The sequence below is a fragment of the Eleutherodactylus coqui genome, chromosome 4 (genome assembly GCF_035609145.1).
Source record: "Eleutherodactylus coqui strain aEleCoq1 chromosome 4, aEleCoq1.hap1, whole genome shotgun sequence".
Lineage (NCBI taxonomy): Eukaryota > Metazoa > Chordata > Amphibia > Anura > Eleutherodactylidae > Eleutherodactylus > Eleutherodactylus coqui.
Genome location: NC_089840.1, coordinates 191,294,307 through 191,312,111, shown reverse-complemented (window position 1 = coordinate 191,312,111; position 17,805 = coordinate 191,294,307).

The window sequence follows — 17,805 nt, the reverse complement described above, 5'->3', positions numbered from 1 at the left end:
GAGGCAGTGCCTGTAGCCCAATCAGGTTGCACCGGTAGTCCTCCTCCTTCAGGATTGGACATCCATGCGTGCCGTTGCAAGAAGGTTTTAAGTGTTTTCTAATACAGCTTCAAGAGCATGGAAAACATACGAGGACACGGGCCATTACACGAGGAGAGCTGGACAGAACCTCAGAAGGTCATTAACTCAGAATCAGTTTCTGCTCCTTTGTGCCCAGAGGAACAGGAGGAGCACTGTCAGAGCCCTAACAAATTACCTCCAGCGGCTATTAGTCTGCTTGTTTCTGACCAAACTGTCAGAAAAAGACTCCGCGAGAGAAGCATGAGAGTCTGATGTCCTATAGTGGGAAATGTGCTCACATCCCAGCATTGTGCAGCTCAATGTATTCCCTTAATTTTTGTGTGCAGAGACTGCCCCACAGTGTTGCTATCTTTTCTTGTTAAAATACAAGACTTCAAGACCTCTGGATCAATACAAGACCTCTGGATCAACACAAGACCTCTGGATCAATACAAGACCTCTGGATCAACACAGTAGGATAGACAGGCTGGACTAGATGGACATTGTCTTCATTCAGCCTTACATACTATGTTACTATGTTCAACAATATGGCAATATTATAGGGGCAGAGACAGTTGGTAGAAAATAGGAGTCCCAGTTTGCATTTGTGTAATGTTTGGGCAAGCACGCCCGGATAAGGCAGTTACTCGAGTGAGTATTCTCGTCCGAGCAGGCTCGGGAAGGGGGGGGGGGGAGGTGAGGCGGGGAGCGGGGGGGGGGGGAGTGGGAGAGAGTGAGATCTCTCTCTCACCCCCGCTAACCCCTGCTGCCCCCCAAGAATGCAGTTACTAGAGAAGAGCGATACCCGCTCGAGTAACAACCTAATCCGAGCATGCTCGCTCATCTCTAGTAGTTTTCTACATAATACCACCATATAGTGCCTAGATAATAATACTTTATATAGCCCATATAACAGTAGTGCCCAAATAATATCCAAATAATATTTCTTTAACTCCTTAAGGACTGGCTGGGGGGCACTTAATGCAAGAGGACGCAAACTTACATCCTGTAGATGGCGTGGGTTCAGAAGTGATCCGGTGCCATCTCACAGCAGGAACCTGCCATGAATGATAGCCGGCCATCGGCTACAACAGCGGGGATCAATTAGAACATTGATCTCTGCTCTTAACCCCTTACATGCCATGATCAATGTATATCACAGCATGTAAAGGGTTCACAGAGAAAGCATGTTCCCTCTGTGAAGTCATTGGCACTTCGCGATGTAATTGCGGAGGGCCAATGGGTAGCCATGACACCCGGACACCATACACTGGTGTTCGAGCCTGCTATGGTTTGTGATCGCTCTTGTGAGCCTGCCAGTACTGCCTTACATTATTATAGCAATCAGGGACAGAAAAATGTTTTAAAAAATTAAGATAGTTTAAAAAAGACATGTAAAAAAAACTTTCTTGAGCACTTCCCCATTTGTACAACCCCCCCCCCCCAAAAAAAAAGAAAACAACACATATTTGGTATCATTGTATCCATAATGACTCCTACAAAAAATTGAACACTAATTATACTCCACAGCAAAAACCGTAAAACAAACCCCTAAAACCTGAGGCAAAATGTTAGTTTGTTCATCTTCCTTTCCAAAAAAAATGCCTGTACCAGCCCATAGAAAAAAATGTATCATTTCATTTATGCTATATGATTAATGCTGTAAAAAAAACAATGACAGAATAAATGTGTTTTCTCTCCTTGCCCTCTAAAATAATATAACAGTCTTACAATACGTTATAGCCACCCAAAAATTGTACCAATAAAAACTACAGTTGGCCATGCAAAAAACAAGCCCTCATGATCTACACAAGTGCTGTGTGGCGTGTCAATGATTCTCCAATCTGCTCGTATTAACCCTTAATATTGAGCAGCAAGAATATACATTGTGCTAACACCCCCATAACATTGGAAACCAGTCTGTGCCTCCATGTGATATTCCAAACGTCCAACCTGATTTTTTTGCACTTGTTTTGTGTTTTTCCTATTATTTTCTTATCTAGTAGGTTCATGGGTCTGGAAAATGTATTCATACCTTTTGGAATATCCTTTTTGGTTTCAGTACTCTAAGTATATGAATATAGCATCAAAGAAAGTCTCTGGAGCAAGCTTAGAAGAAATCTAAATGGTAAGCTGCTATACGGCACGGCCAACAAATCCACTCCAGATAGCAGCAGGAGCAATCTTAAAATAGGAGAGGAGCCACGATGATTTTGAAATTCACCTTGCAGCTCAGCTCTGTCAGCCTATAGTGTAAAGTCTATTTCCAGGATATATATTTGCACTTAATAGCGCTCTATAGAGTCCTAATGGATTTTCAGGGTAACCTGAGGGAATTATTTCCCATCTGCTCTGCTCTCTTTGGATTACTCCTATTCGTAACATGAGTGATTCTAAAAACTAATGTGCAATTCTCTAATATTTTAGGTGTGTTTTTTTTTTCCAACCATGTCTATGATTTCATGATTACTGAAAAATAGAGACAATGCCATAAAAAACAACACCTAACATTTTTTCAATGATACACAGATGGAAAGAAAGAAAGAAAAAGAAATCCGAGATTTGCCCAAGACAAACTGCAATTATTAAGAGCGAAGCATTTAGAAGTCCCATCTCTTTATAATAAGGGTCAGTGTGCATGTCTTCCATAGAGATAAAGTATTTTCTGCTGTAGAGTTTTATGGCGCACTTAACGTCATTGTATTTCTGAGGTGTCATCTGGGGGAAGGTACCGGGACAATTACTATTCATAGGCCTACATTACCATATGTCATCCCTTACCCATTTCTGTCATTCTATTGCATGTTTATGTTCTATGACTACTGGACCATACACTTAATGCAGAAGATAAAAGCAGAACAATGCATTTTAATGCGGCTTTCCTTCCCACACACCGGCTTCAATTCACTTTTGACTAAGGCCATTTATTTCACAATACTAATAGGAGTCACACGAATAGGTTATGAATGCTTTAATATAGCAAACAAACAATGATTCGGATACCACATCCACTTACTGTATGTCATTAAACAATGCATCTCGACGAGAATTTTTATGGGAGCACTTTTCTCAATAATGAGCCATTATTCTTGTTTCCAAATAACTGGGAACATAAAACGACCATATTCTTGACAAAGGAAAGGAACGAACATTTTGGCAAACAATATTATGACGTGTGACTTCTCATTTGATAAATAATATGTATAAATGGCCACCATCCTTCAAGTGATGGGAGGCATTTTTGACACAAAAATGCCTTGCATCTCCGGGGACTCAGTTCCTGAGTGTGATATCAGGCCAAGGCCCAATATCGCACTTGCCCGTGTTAAGTTAGCCTTATGCAAATAAGGGAGATTGAAAAATACCTTTGCAGCGCCACCTATTCGATAGCAGCATTCCTTCTCCTTAAGGAGTGATGTTACCCCTTAGGCACGCTGCAGGGTTTTTTTTGTAGCGTACCATATGGATAATTAATTTCTTCCTCATTTGCTGTGCATTTTAGTTATTGCATTCTACTGGGTGAGGCTGGTTTCACATCTGTGTCGGAACATCCAGCCAGAGACCCATCACAGATCCGGCTCGAAATACCAGAAAAAAAAGCACTGCATGCAGCGCTTTTTCTTCTGTCCAAATGCGGGGCAGCTGAGCAGAAAGCAGACAGACCCCATTATAGTCAATGGGATCCACCCGGAGCTGTTCGGTTCCATCCAGAGATCCAGCTCAAAATACCGTAAGAAAAACCACTGCATACCGCGCGTTTTCTTCTATCCAAATGCCTGGCTCTTTGGTGGAAAGCAGATGGACCTATGATAGTATGGGGTCCATTCGGTGCTGAGAGCAGAGCAGGAAAGCAGACCCTGAGTGCAGATGTGCAATCACCCTAAGCCTTTTAATGTTCTGAAAATGGGAAGGTGACCCCCATCCCCAAAGAAAGAAAATCACAATTCAGTAGTTCTACACCAGCCTTTCCAAACTCCAGTCCTCAAGGCACCCCAACATGCCATGTTTTCAGGATATCCTATAGTAAGAACCCCTGTGGCAATGTCTGATACACTGACAATAATTACATCACCAGTGCAATATTGAGGACATCCAGAAAACCTGACCTGTTGGCGTGCCTCGAGAACTGGAGTTGGAAAACATTGTTCTACACATTACCATCTTCAACTATATATGACTATATTACTATATTTTTTATATACTTTCTTTCTTGCTGCAACTGAAGCCAAGGGGCATTTCTAAATCTCTAAGTTATAGTTGTGTGGGGTGTAACTCCTGATAAAGATGTAGGACATGTTCCCTTTCTACTGTTTTACATTTACCCTCTTATATAAAAGAAGTTTATTACTTGTATTACTTTGGTGACAGTAGAAGACTTTGTATTACTTTGGTGACAGTAGAAGACTTTGTATTACTTTGGTGACAGTGCTGCATCGATTGGCTGAGCCGCTGCCCTCAAGAACCAAACAGAGCCAGCGCTTCCTGGAGGTGGGATTTATCAGCCCCTGACCAGAAAGAAGCAGCTGACGACTGCAGACAAGTGTCCTGGAGCAGACAGAGTCTGTTAGTTGATGTATTGTTGATTGTAGCGCTGTCGCATTCCGAGAAAACCACGCGATTTTGTCGCGCATGTGAAAGTGGCCTTGGGCCACTTTCATGCAAGTACATTATGACGCGGCAAATTTGCAGGACAGTTGACCTGAGCTCACAAACTCATACATCAGTTGACCTGCTGTCGGGCAAAGAAATTCGGGCCTGAGGAAAGTGCCAGTTACATGCTTGTTTGAAAATCGCCTTATGCAAAGCAGTCCTTTGTGAATATTTATTCGGGGATCCACCCTTTAATAATTTAGCAGCTTCCTCTAATAGATCGTCCCGTCATGTGTCCCCATATTCACATCTGTACAACACTGAGTGTGCTTATTCAAAGCCATCACTGATGCTACAGTCTTTCAACTAATCAAAGACAGGAAAGCCCATTAGACTCACTGTTCAACATTTCTGTAAAACAGCTGCAGATGTGGCATTCTGTAAACTACAGAAGGAAATAGGCAGATACTTAGTAGTTGCCATTACGTTACCTGTAAATACAATGAATTGTAAAATAGATCCATGTTGATGGCATAAATTCATATATTACTTTGTTCTGTTACATAAAGCTGAACAAAAGGTACAATTAAAACTACAAATTGTAAAATACTGGTTAAAAAAAGGGAAGAATGAGGGATGAATTCATGCAACATGGATGCCCCTTACAAACACGCTCCTCCAATAACCCTTCTCGATTTAGCCGCAGCACATTACGTGGTATGTAATAATTTTTAAGATGTCATTTTTATGCCTACGAACTTCTTATTTAATTGACACCTGGTCCACTCGCTTAAAAGGAGTCAAGCCTTTGTTTTCTTTGAGCCATTACACAGTCCCCCTAATTCACAATGCAGGTCAGGCTACGGACTTGCTTGAGTTCACTTTCACAATATAAATGGATAGGATAAGTAAATCATGCTAATGCCAAATGGCCTACATGAGGAACTAATGACTTGAAAAACCCAATCTCATTCATGCAGTCCATCAAGCTCATGCTGAAAATCAAACTATGCCTACAGTACATCTGCCCCCTCTAGCCAGTCAACATGTACTTATTTCTGGGCTAAATAGTTGGGTAATGTTTTGTACATAACTTCTGTTAGAAAAATGCAATTTTTAAATGCTTTTCTTGATGTTTTTTGCCATGTCTTTTTGTTAGCAAAAAAATACAGCGGCCAGACTTTGGCTTCAGGTCAATAAGGAATTATGCAATGAACTATAGGGAATGTTCACATGTTCTGAGGCAAAATCTGCAGCATTTGCACATTAAAAAACCTTGTCAAAATCCACATTAAATGAGGATTTTGACTGGTATTCAGCTGTGGATCTGCATCTGATTCGAACCTGCAATGCCCTTTCTCTCGCCTCATACTAAACCCTCACTGCAGTGCACATCCCTCACTTGGTGATGTGCCCACTTCTGCATCACCTGACTGGCAGCGCTTAGTAGCACTTGTAGGGTGAGGGATGTGCACTACAGTGAGGGCTCAGCATGAGGCGAGAGGAACGGCGAGCAGGTTCAAATCAGTTCAGATCTGCAGCTGAATACCAGTCAAAATCTGCACAAGTGGCGCGGATTTTGATGTGGTTTCTGATGTGAAAATACTGCGGCTTTTGCCGCAGAAGTTTCCGCTGTGAACGGTTTGCAGTATTTCTATATGTAATATATCTGGCACCTTTATTAATCCCCAATTAATATGACTTGGGTGCCCAAATAGAACTCACATTATCATACTTAATACTAATATAGAAAAACAAATTTGTGTACAAACAACATGTTGCTCTCCACAGCTTGGTACCAAAAAGTTTCTATTGTTATGATATTCACCAAAGACAGACACCATAAAAACATTTAAAAATCCCTAACTCATGGAAATATCAATAATGTGGCGTTATATATATATATATATATATATATATATATATATATATATATATATATATATATATATAATGACTAGTACTGCAATTGTGAAAATTAGTCATTCAGTACCACAGCAGTGCCAAACCCTGATTTGTGATAAAATAATAACGTTGCTCATAGCTTTATATTCATATTCAACAACACATTGAACATCTTTAACACCCACATCCGCATCACCTGACGGGCAGCGTTTATTAGCACTTGCCGGGTGAGGGATGTGTGCTGCAGTGAGGGTGCAGTATGAGGTGAGAGGAGCAGATTCAAACCAGCTACAGATCTGCAGAGGAATACCAGTCAAAATCCCCCAAAATAGAGCAAATTTTGATGTCATTTCTGATGCAGAAATGCTGTGGATTTTGCTGTGGAACTTTGCGCTGTGGATGATTTCTTCTACATGTGAATGTACCCAAGAACAGTTTATGTGGTCTTTTTGGTCACTTTGAGCATGCTTTTTCCCTCCACTTGTTAAAACAGGTGTATAAAAAAAAGCTTTCAAAAAATAACTGAAAATCATGGAGCTTTTTTAAGCTCTAAAGAACACCACAAAAACAGGTATCCGCTGAGCCATAACCAGGCAGTCTTTGGCAATATTCTAGAAGAGTAAATTAAATGTTCCTCAAAACCATTCTTGAAGATCTGAAGATTCCACCTGTTTGTAGTAATCGTTTCCCACTTGTGCGAGGAGATTTATGATCTTCTTCCAACTCTTCTGTCATCACTGTTTATTAACTGAATACTGTTTGCGAATGAGCAAAACAGCCTTTGAGCCTTTTGAGGTAAGCGCCATCTTCCAATCCTGCCTTTTAAGTCCCGATACTGAGATTTGGGTGAACAAAAAAATATTCTATACCCTTACCGGCTTGTCCTCAAGAAATTCCTTGCTGTTAGGAGCTTTGACAAAAAGTCTGTCCAGTCCAAAAAATATATCCCTGCCCTTTAATGTCCAACATTTAAGCCACAAAGCAAATCTCGCCATATTAGATAGTAGAGTCATTCAGGCTATGGCTGTTTTCGAAAAAGAGTAGAAGCTAGATTAGACATCATAATGCCAGGAGCCGTTTCACAAGAGTTAGACTTCCTGTCACACCCCCCACCCACATTGGCACTATTTGCATCTATATCTTGAAGTGTATGCTTGCTATTTTTGTATATGCTATCCTAGGGGCAAGCAGCCTAAAAGATATAGAACAGTTGAGCAGGGAGCCTCCTTTCCCCAAATCTTGTGCTGAGAAGTATGTCTACAGTGTATTTGTATGTTTAGTTCCCTTATATATTCTATGTCAACATAGGGCACATGTGGTAGCTGTACATTTTGGGGATTTTTTTGAATTTTTCATCAGTGTCATGTTTTAAATAGATATATTGAAAGCTATGTTTTCAATCACTTTTGCACCCGTGGCATCTTGGTTTGGAGTTCTGAAGCATTGAGATTGGTTTGTATATCAGATATATTGGCATTAGACCCTGATTTTTTCCAAGCTCTTATCTTCTAGGAAACAAAGCAATAATCCAAAGTACAAAGGCAGAAATTTCACATAGCAACATTATAAACACAATGTGAACAAGCCTTGAGACATTTAAAAGGTATTGGACATTGTTAGATTTAAAGAAACATGAAGTGAGAATCAAGGTAAAACAGAAAAATTGATTTTAAGAGCAAAGCAACCATATTCTGACATTCAAAGAAAAGTGCAATGGTAAATTTCATCATCTATTGCAACATACTCTATTAGCGAAGATGTTTAGACATCAAACAGTAGAATTTCAAAAATCCAGTTTCTTCTCCATTCTCTCCATAAACGTGAGCTGTTCTCTTATGGGACCTTATTATTTCTACACTTTCATGTTCACAAGTCCATTGATAAAGTATACCTCCTGCACCACAGGCCACCTTCATGCTTAGCTTGGTGTGGTTTTCTACCTAGTCAATAAATCCATACAAGAAACTAACCAGGGCTCCAATAAAACAAAGCCTCTATATGTTTACATCATAAAAGGCAACTTTTTGACTCCCCAGAGCCTTTGTCAACCCAAAATACAGACAGGAACAAAACCACTTCCTCCCAAATATTTATTTAAAGTGCACCTAACTTTTCAGAACTAGCTTCCATGTGTGTACAGGAGAAATACCACTATTTATGACCATTATAACATTTATATCCTGCATTTTCCCCATTTACCCCTCTGCAGGTTATGTTTTTGATTCTCAGGTCTCTCAGAACTGGTGGGAGAAGCCTGCTGCTGTGTTCTATAGACTGTACAGAGAACTGCAGATTCAGCTGTTTGTAGCACACAGACATAACATCAGCATGCAGGATGGTGTCTATTAGTACTGTAGATATGAATATATAGCAATAAATAACTCTCCATTAGCTCTAACAACACATCTGAGGCTCTGCCTCTCATCTTCCCCTCTCCACTCTTCTCTCAGACTTCAATAAACGAGATGACTCACCCCCTCCTACACTTACTGTTCTCCATCCTGGTATGTTCCAACTTATGTAGTATTACAGAGGTATTAGTCCCTAGAAGAATACAGTAGTGCATGCAGTGCTTATCTTTCATAGGAACTGTAGGGGCAAAATGCATTATGGAAAAGAGTTCATGCATGTAGCTTTGACATGGGAACAAACCCTAAGGCCTCGGTCAGGTGGGCGTTTTTTGCCACGATATTGAATGACAACTGAGAGCTGCCCCTGATTGGTCCCTGCGCTGAGCCAATCAGAGGCAACACTCACTCACCCATTCATGAATTCATGAATGGGTGAGTGAGAGCTGCCTCTGATTGGTGAGGGCTGTGACCAATCAGAGGCAGCCCATTCAGCAGGCGGGGATTTTAAATCCCCGCCTGCTGAATACTACTCAGAGCAGTTCAGGAGAACTGTCGGCAGGCTGCGGCTGAACTCCGGCTGCACGGACAAGGTGAGTATATATATTTTTTTTATTTTTACACATTTTTGGATGATTTTCAGGGAAGGGCTTATATTTTTAAGCCCTTCCTGAAAATTCATCCCGCGCTCGCCGGCAGCCCATTGCTTTCAATGGAGCCGGCTGTATTGCCGGCTCCATTGAATTCAATGGGCAAACATCATTCTTCTCTGCCACAGCTGTTACAGCTGTGGCAGAGGAGAATGATTTGTGTAGTATATGTTCTCAATGGGGTCGGCGCTGCTGCCACCGGCCCCATTGAGCGCATATAGAGAACACAAGAGATCGCAGATCGCAGATAGCCGCGATCTGCGATTTCTTGTCCTATAATTTATCGGACAAGTGCATAACAAGCGCCCATGTGTCCGCATGCGCAAATCGCACGAAATATCGCCCTTGTGACCGAGGCCTAAGGAAGACTTTGAGATGAGAAAGAAAAAGGGATGTAGTAAGAGAAGGATAATAGATAAAGACAGACATAAGGGGAAAAGGAAGACCAGTTAAATCCACATGGTAAGGAAATACCCACTGCAAATCTGCAGCATAATCCATATGTGTAACATGTGGGCTTTGCTGCAGGTTTGCTGACGATTTTACCACTCTACATTGAAAAGGGCAGAACCGTGGCTCAGTGGTTAGCAGCACTGTTGCCTTGCTGTGCCGGGTTCCTGACCAATATCTGCATGGGGTTTGTATGCCCTTCTCCCACACTCCAAAACATACTAATAGGTGAATTTAGATTGTGAGTTCCCATTGGTACAGGCCCAAATTTAAGTGATGACAGTCTGCATACAGCGCTGCGGAATAAGTATGCGCTATATAATGCGAAAGGAGTGAAGTCAGCTTCTGTGCAGAAATATTCTGCAGTATGTGGATAAGATTTGTTACGACATGAATCTCATTCACATGCCTGGTCCTGTATACCATTGTGGTTTTTACCTGAGCTGGTCAATACATAAAATCGCAATGTGTTATTTCCCCAAAAAGTGTAGATCACAAGTGAGAGCAGGTCAGAGAAGGATATTACTTTTGGGGCTCATTCACATGGGCATATGAAGATTCAGTCTATGAAAAATGTACCTATTTCGCTGCATGTATATGTGCATGCTGCATGCGTTTCTGATTCATGTGAGTGTTTTACATCTGCATTGCATCCGTATTCACTGCGTTTTTCATGCACGTAAAAAAAAAATCAAGAAGGCCCAATCAATGTCACTTTATTTCCTGGCATCTCCTTGCAGCATGCATGAAAACACAATAAATATGCATGCAATTGCATATTAACTATATTTATAAGTGATTTCACTGATTTTAATAGGTGTAATGGATGAATTTGGTCCATGGACAAAGATAGGATGCATTTTTTTTAATGCATGCGTCTAAATACACCAGTGCAAATCAATGGTGTTGGATGCTGTCTGTATTATGTCCGTAAATGATATGGGCGAAAATGCATCTGTGTCAGGGGCCCTAAGAATACACAAACTCATTCCTCTTCAAAGGAGTTATATGAAGATTGCAAGTTAGCCCCCAATCCACAGGATAAGGAATAGCTTGCTGATCAGCGGGGAACTCAATGCTGAGACCCCTCGCCAATCTTGAGAACATGTGTCCCATGTCCCCTGTACTCCAAACTGTGGGGTTACTGCACCTGCCGAAGTGGACCGCTGGCAAGCAGCACACTTTCAGTGAGCCTGCTGAGATACCCAAGCGGCAAGTGCTCAGATATTACTGTCAGCCCCATTGAAAAGAATGCAGCACCAACTGTGCATGCTCGGCCAGCACTCCATTCATTCTGAAGTCATGCAGGGGACAAAACGACCCCCCAGTGACAGGCAAAGGGATACATTTGGCCCAAGAACGGTGTCAGTCTCAGCGGTGAGACCCCCACTGATCAGTAAGTTATCTCCTATCCAGTGGATAGGGGATAAATTGCAAACTTGGTATAATCCCTTTTAAACTTGTTATAGAGAGCCTTGTAGGAGACATGCATAGAAGAATGGTTACAGAAGTTATCATTTTCTTTGTTGGTTACAGTAAATTTTTCTAGAGACATCACCAAAGCACATTGACATAATGTTTAGCCTTAGAATGTGAGAAATTTAGGTCAATAAACTAATTTTCCTAAAGTACTGTTATTCTCCCAACTATAAATGCATCAAAGAGTCATTCTCCATAATATTGGCTTATATCTTTAACACAGGCAAAAAAAAGAAAGAAAAAAGACCCCCCAGTCAGTCTGGATAATTAGGATTGACAAACACATCTATTGTTCTCAACAGGGAATTCATGTGTTGCAATTTTTTTTCTTAATATATTCACCGCCTTCAAATATTTCAGACACTTAATGTGTTATATGTGGCATTCTCTTCATTAAAGTCTAATAAAAATGGTGGTAACCAGCTTTTTTTTGAGTTTCACTGATTTAAAAACCGAATAAACTGAGATTGATTGCAAATGACAAAGGACTTGAGAAGTTAATCAATTTCTGATTCTCTCAGTCCATGACATGGGACCAAGATGGCTGGAAGCTTATGTGTAAGCACCCCTTTGTCTGAACCTGCCAAGCACTTGCCCAAGCATGCAAAATCCAAGGGGTCGAGGTGAAGATCCAGCTCCAAACCACTGGCTAGTGAGAACTTTCAGCTAAACTTTTGCAAATCCGCTCCGAAGCCCAAAGGAAAATCCTACGATAGCCGGTCAAAAGTTCCTAAAATAACTTGGTCACCATCAACTCTCTGAGCACATGGCCGGTGCAGCTCTTCAGCCTCGATCAACCCAGAAAACAAAGGCAAAAGATGAGCTGTGCAGGGGGACATGCTGATACAGGGGTGAGTGACCAAGCCTCCCCTAAAGCTATATCACCTGCCTTCACAGATGTTTATATTGACATTCCTGGTAATGACATGTTGGTTATGGAAACTGTCATGAAAACGATACTGAAAGCCTTACAACTTTCCTTACAATCTAATTTTGCTGAACATATTCAACACCTCAGTTCAGCAATCACTGATGCAGAAAAGAGAATTACCCAAAAGGAAACCAAAATGGTAGAATTTGCTACATCGTACAATAATCTTATAGACTCACACGATGATCTTGAACTTGAAAAAACTCTGAAATAAAGTGGTGGACCTAGAGGATATAGACCTAGAGGACATGTTCACGCTGCAATACAATTAAATTCAGAGAGATCCCAGAAAAAGTCCCTGCTTCTGAATTGATGCACTATTTGCATACAATCACTGCTACCAGTATGTTTTTTAAAGGATCTCATAATAGATAAGGCTTACAGACTCCCACACCCTAAACATCTAGCAGACCATACACTCAGATGTCTTGCCCCACATTCACTTTTTCCATGTTAAGGAAAAGCTCTTGGAAACATCTTATCAAAATCTGCCTCTGTTTACGGACTTATCCACAGTAAACTTGGTGCAAAGACGCCGAGTGCGTCCTGCCACCATAACGCTCAGAGACAATAAAATTGCATATAAATGGGGATTACTTGTGTATCTACTGATAACTCAACAACACTACTTCCATCATCAAATCGTTGGATGAAGGAGTTGCCCTTATGCGACAACGGAATCTAGACATCTCCTTGCCTACATCCCGGATCCTGGACAAACCAGTCAACACCTCCTGGGGTAATGGCACGCCATGAGGTCTCGCAAACAAGTTCATTGTTCATTTTAAATCTTCCCTGCTGTTGAGACTTCATGAAACACGCAAAATTCGGATACAACTGAGAACTTTTCCCCCCCATACGACACTTAGCTACAGACGAGCTGCTACATTTTTCTTCCCATTTGCAAGGTGGTGAAGGACTGTTTATCTTTGCTGTTGTGACAGGAACGCTGCTCCCATTTTGTCCTTGTATTGCTTTTAGGCCTCCTTCCCACGAACGGATTTACGCCGCGTAAATTTGCGGCAAAAATCCGCTGCGTTGCCCCCTGCTATTAGGTTCTACTGAACCTAATAGCTCCATGCTCACGGTGCGGAATTCCACCGCGGAATTTCGCACAGTGAAATCTCCCGTCCTCACCCGTAGCATGCTCTATTTGCCGTGGGTGTACGCGCTGACGGCTTCCATTGCAGTCAATGGAAGCCGTCCGTTCACGCTATCTCCCGCTGCAACCAGCGGAAGATAGCGTGAAAAAACGCTTCCCCGCCTACCGCGGTGCGTCATATGACGCGACGGCGGTGGGCGGGGAAGCGTCTTCACGCTATCTTCCGCTGGTAAGTATGGGGTCTCTGGGGGGCGCCGTGACGGGCTTCACTGCGGAATATTACACGGCGGAGCCCGTCATGCTCGTGTGAAGCCGGCCTTACTCCATGTATCTGTGCTTCTTTTATTTATTGTTTAATATGGTAATGTTAAATGGTATGGGCTTAACTGCCCACAAAAACATGCATTTATGTGGGAAAATGTTATCAAGTTATCCATGGATGCTTTTTGTGTATAAGAAATACACATATTATTGAAGGATGCCTTCTGCATAAAACATCCTAGCTATCTTACAATTCTTCAATCTTACTTTACTACCAAGTCGAGAGGTGGTCTAATTGCGAGAACTCTGTAACATTTCAGCTTATTCAAGAGAAAATAGACCCCCCAGGCAATTATGTTATAACAGTCTGCTCTAGAAATAACAATACAATATATGCCCCTAATAAAAAACAAAGACATGCAAACAAGTCAATTTATTGATTTGCAGCGATTTCAATGCAATATCAGACAACACCAATATCACCTCCAACTTGCACAACCAGGCTCAAACCTTAGGTGACGTATGGTGGAAAGAAGATCTTTTCGATGTTTGGTGAGCACTGCACAGCTCTAAAAAGAATTAGTCCTAACACTTAAATGTTCATGATAGTTACTCGAGGATTAATATATTCATATCTGACAGAAATTTACTATTGCTTTCTCAAAAATCACGAATTGAAATGATCACCTTGTGTGACCACGGCACAATTTCAATGACATTACACTTCCATGTGGTGTAGAGTGCTAAGGCAATAGAAATTCATCCGAAGCTCTTGCTCACGACCTGAAGTTGCAAAGTTCAATCCCTGCATGGTTCAGGTAGCCGTCTCAAAGTTGACTCAGCCTTCCATCCTTGCTGGGAGGAGGGGGGGGGGGGGGAATAAATAAATTACTTGAAAGTGCTGCGGAATAAGTTGGTGCTGTACAAATACAAGACTTTAGCTGAACAATATAACAAACCACCAACATATATCTAGCATAGTAATGACTCTTTATTATCACAAGTAGAGCATAAAAACAACTTTGAGATTTAAAGGACTGCTACTCTCATAATTACATCCCTTGATGTGAACCCACATGTCCCATGGAATACCCACAAAGCAAATATACGAGGTTTATTAGAGTTGGTCACCATGTAAGAAAAGGACTAACACCCTAAACGATTTACTTGAAATAATAAAGGCTCTTGAAGCACAAAACAAACAGATGCCCCAAAAAGCAGAAAACCTCCTTCAATATAGACATAAACTTCAAAGTTACTTACTACACAATTATGAGAGAAAATTAACAAAGATTAAAGCCCAATATTATTCGCCTTAAAGCCCAACATCTAAATTGGAGATCCCATATATAATTGTCCAAAACAACAAAGGTAAACTCCCAAACCCTATAGATATAACACATAGCTTTCGAGAGTCTGCTGTTAACAGATCCCATACCATCTCTTGATAATGCACTAAGGTCATAAAGGACAGAGTTTGGACAGATATCACACTGCAAAATAAATGCACATCAATCCCAAATGTTACATACGAAGATCCCCAGTGACTTGCTATATTATTTATAAAACAAACACCCTTTTGACTGGCAAAACGAAGCTATGAAATATCTGGGCATAACAATAACAGCTCTACATAAAAAAAAACTTTATCAAAGCAATTTTGCTCCTATACTGAAAGTAAAACTCAAAGACTCGGAATTCAAGATATTGTGGATAGGAAGAAGTGTTACCTTCAAAATGCTTTTACTGCCAAAATTGCTATACATTGCTATTTCATACTACCCCTATTGAACTAGCATGACCTTTTCTTTATAGACTTGAAGAGAATTCTATCTCAGTTTGTTTGGGCACAATATAAACCTCGAGTGATCAGCACCATGCTTACTAATGATAGATGGGAAGGGGGTCTAGACCTCCAAGATATTCCTATTTAAGACAACCATAGAGCAACACTTGTGTCTCAACTAGCCCTATGGTGGAGGTCTGAAAACCAGAAACATTAGGTCAATTTGAAACATATTTCAAATTGGAGAGCACTAGGTATTTCTACACTTACCTAGTAATTAATGGTAGACTCTCTTACTCCATTTCAGCAACTTGAAACAAAATATCACTTGACACTAGGGGAATAATACAAATATTTACGAATACAGCATTTTCTACACACAAACTCTTCTTCTCCAGGGCACTTTAAATGTACGCCATATATTTTCTAAAGTAATTAAAGAATTAAGCCTATATATGCATTACTACATGATCATGCTAGTTTCCAAAAACTTAGCGACAGAAAATGGAAACAAGCCTTCTACCTGACTCAAAGCACTCAAGTGTAGTACTCATGTAGAAACATTAATGAAAATCACACTGAGATGGCACTACACACCAATCTGTCTATCTAAGATATACCCTGATTGCTTGGCTGATTGTTGGAGAAATTGTGGTGGCAAGGGATCATTATTACATATATTGTGGATCTGCCCTTTTCTCCAGCAGTATCGCAACTCTGTATTTCAATTACTATGTTTTTAGTTGGTTCTACAGTCCAAAAATCCCCCTCATTAGCGTTGATGAAAATCGTCTCCCATCTAATCCTACCGAAGTTTCAAATTCTAGGCTGTAAAATGCTTCCACTATTAAATTTGTCTCTTCTTAGACACTGGATAAGTACTGTCATCCCTAATATAGGAGAAACTATCGTTTTGGTCAACCAAACATATACACATAAAAAATATCTGCAAGTAGCACATCTACATTTTTGAAATTCCTACATATATGGAGAGCATGGATATCCTCCAATCAGCGTGTATCTGGATAATTGTCATATTCTGCTACTCTTGTAGAGTCCTATGTTTTGTTTATATAACTTTTCTCTTTGTTTTGCCGGGCATTAGTTATTGACCTAGCTTTCCCTATTGTTTAAACCACTGGATATTACTTTCACTACATAACGTTTCTAATTCATGATACATATTATCATGTCTATTAGATTCTTACAAACGTATTCCCTTATTTATGTTATTTATTATTGTTTGTTTTGAAAAAAAAATAATTAAACCCAAAAAAGATTATTGAAACAAAAAAATCATGAAAAATACTTACTATTGTCAAGAACTAGGGTCTGGGTACTGGAGGTCCCTGAACACTTCCCACAACCCCTGTCCCTACCTACTTGCCCCCCTGGGCTAGACCCCAGGGCGACAACTGGGCTAGACCCCAGGGCGATAACTGGGCGACAGTCCCGGGGCTTACTAGGGATGCAGGGCAGGGAGAATGACTAACAGAGAAATGCTGGAGGAGGTCAGACAAGAGACAAACAGGGAAAATAACAAACACAGAATCAGGTCAGGCAGTCCGGGTTGGCAACAGGAGAGTATGCAATAGAGAGGGTCAGATGAAGGCGAAGTCAGGCTCAGAGCAAGTAAGTCACAACAGGGCACCAATCTGAAGGTACGTGGGTGTAGCTTCAGATGAAACATACACTGGCAATGCATGAAAGAAACAGAAATGTTTAAATGCTGTCAGAACACCCTCCCCAGCAGCTGATAGGGCCAGGGGAGTCTGACAGCAGCAGGACCTAATCATGGAGACGCTGGGAAAACCGCCCCTAGCCTTGCAGGATAAACAGAGAGTGAGAAAGCACGCCCGGTAGTGATGGTAATGGGGACATGGTGCGGGGCGGCACCTGCTGTGTCCCTAGCTACCCAGCAATGACCAGAGTTACAGCGGCCAGGAGAGATTACCAGAACCGGGGCTCCATTGCGCCGCACTCCTGCAGCCCTGGTGGTAGGACCGGCAGTGCGGGCACAGAGGCCGCACAGAGCCGCTCTTTCAGACAACTGCATACGTAAATACGTTCGCCCATTTGGAACGTATATTCGCATGAATGAATTTTTAACAAACTCGACTCCCGATCGTAATTGGTGTTTTTAAAGCCATTCACATGGGGCGCTGCAGCGTGCAGGTAAAAAAAACATGCTGAACCGATAGCAAGCAATAACCGGAAGAAATGCTCGGAATGGCAATTAAATG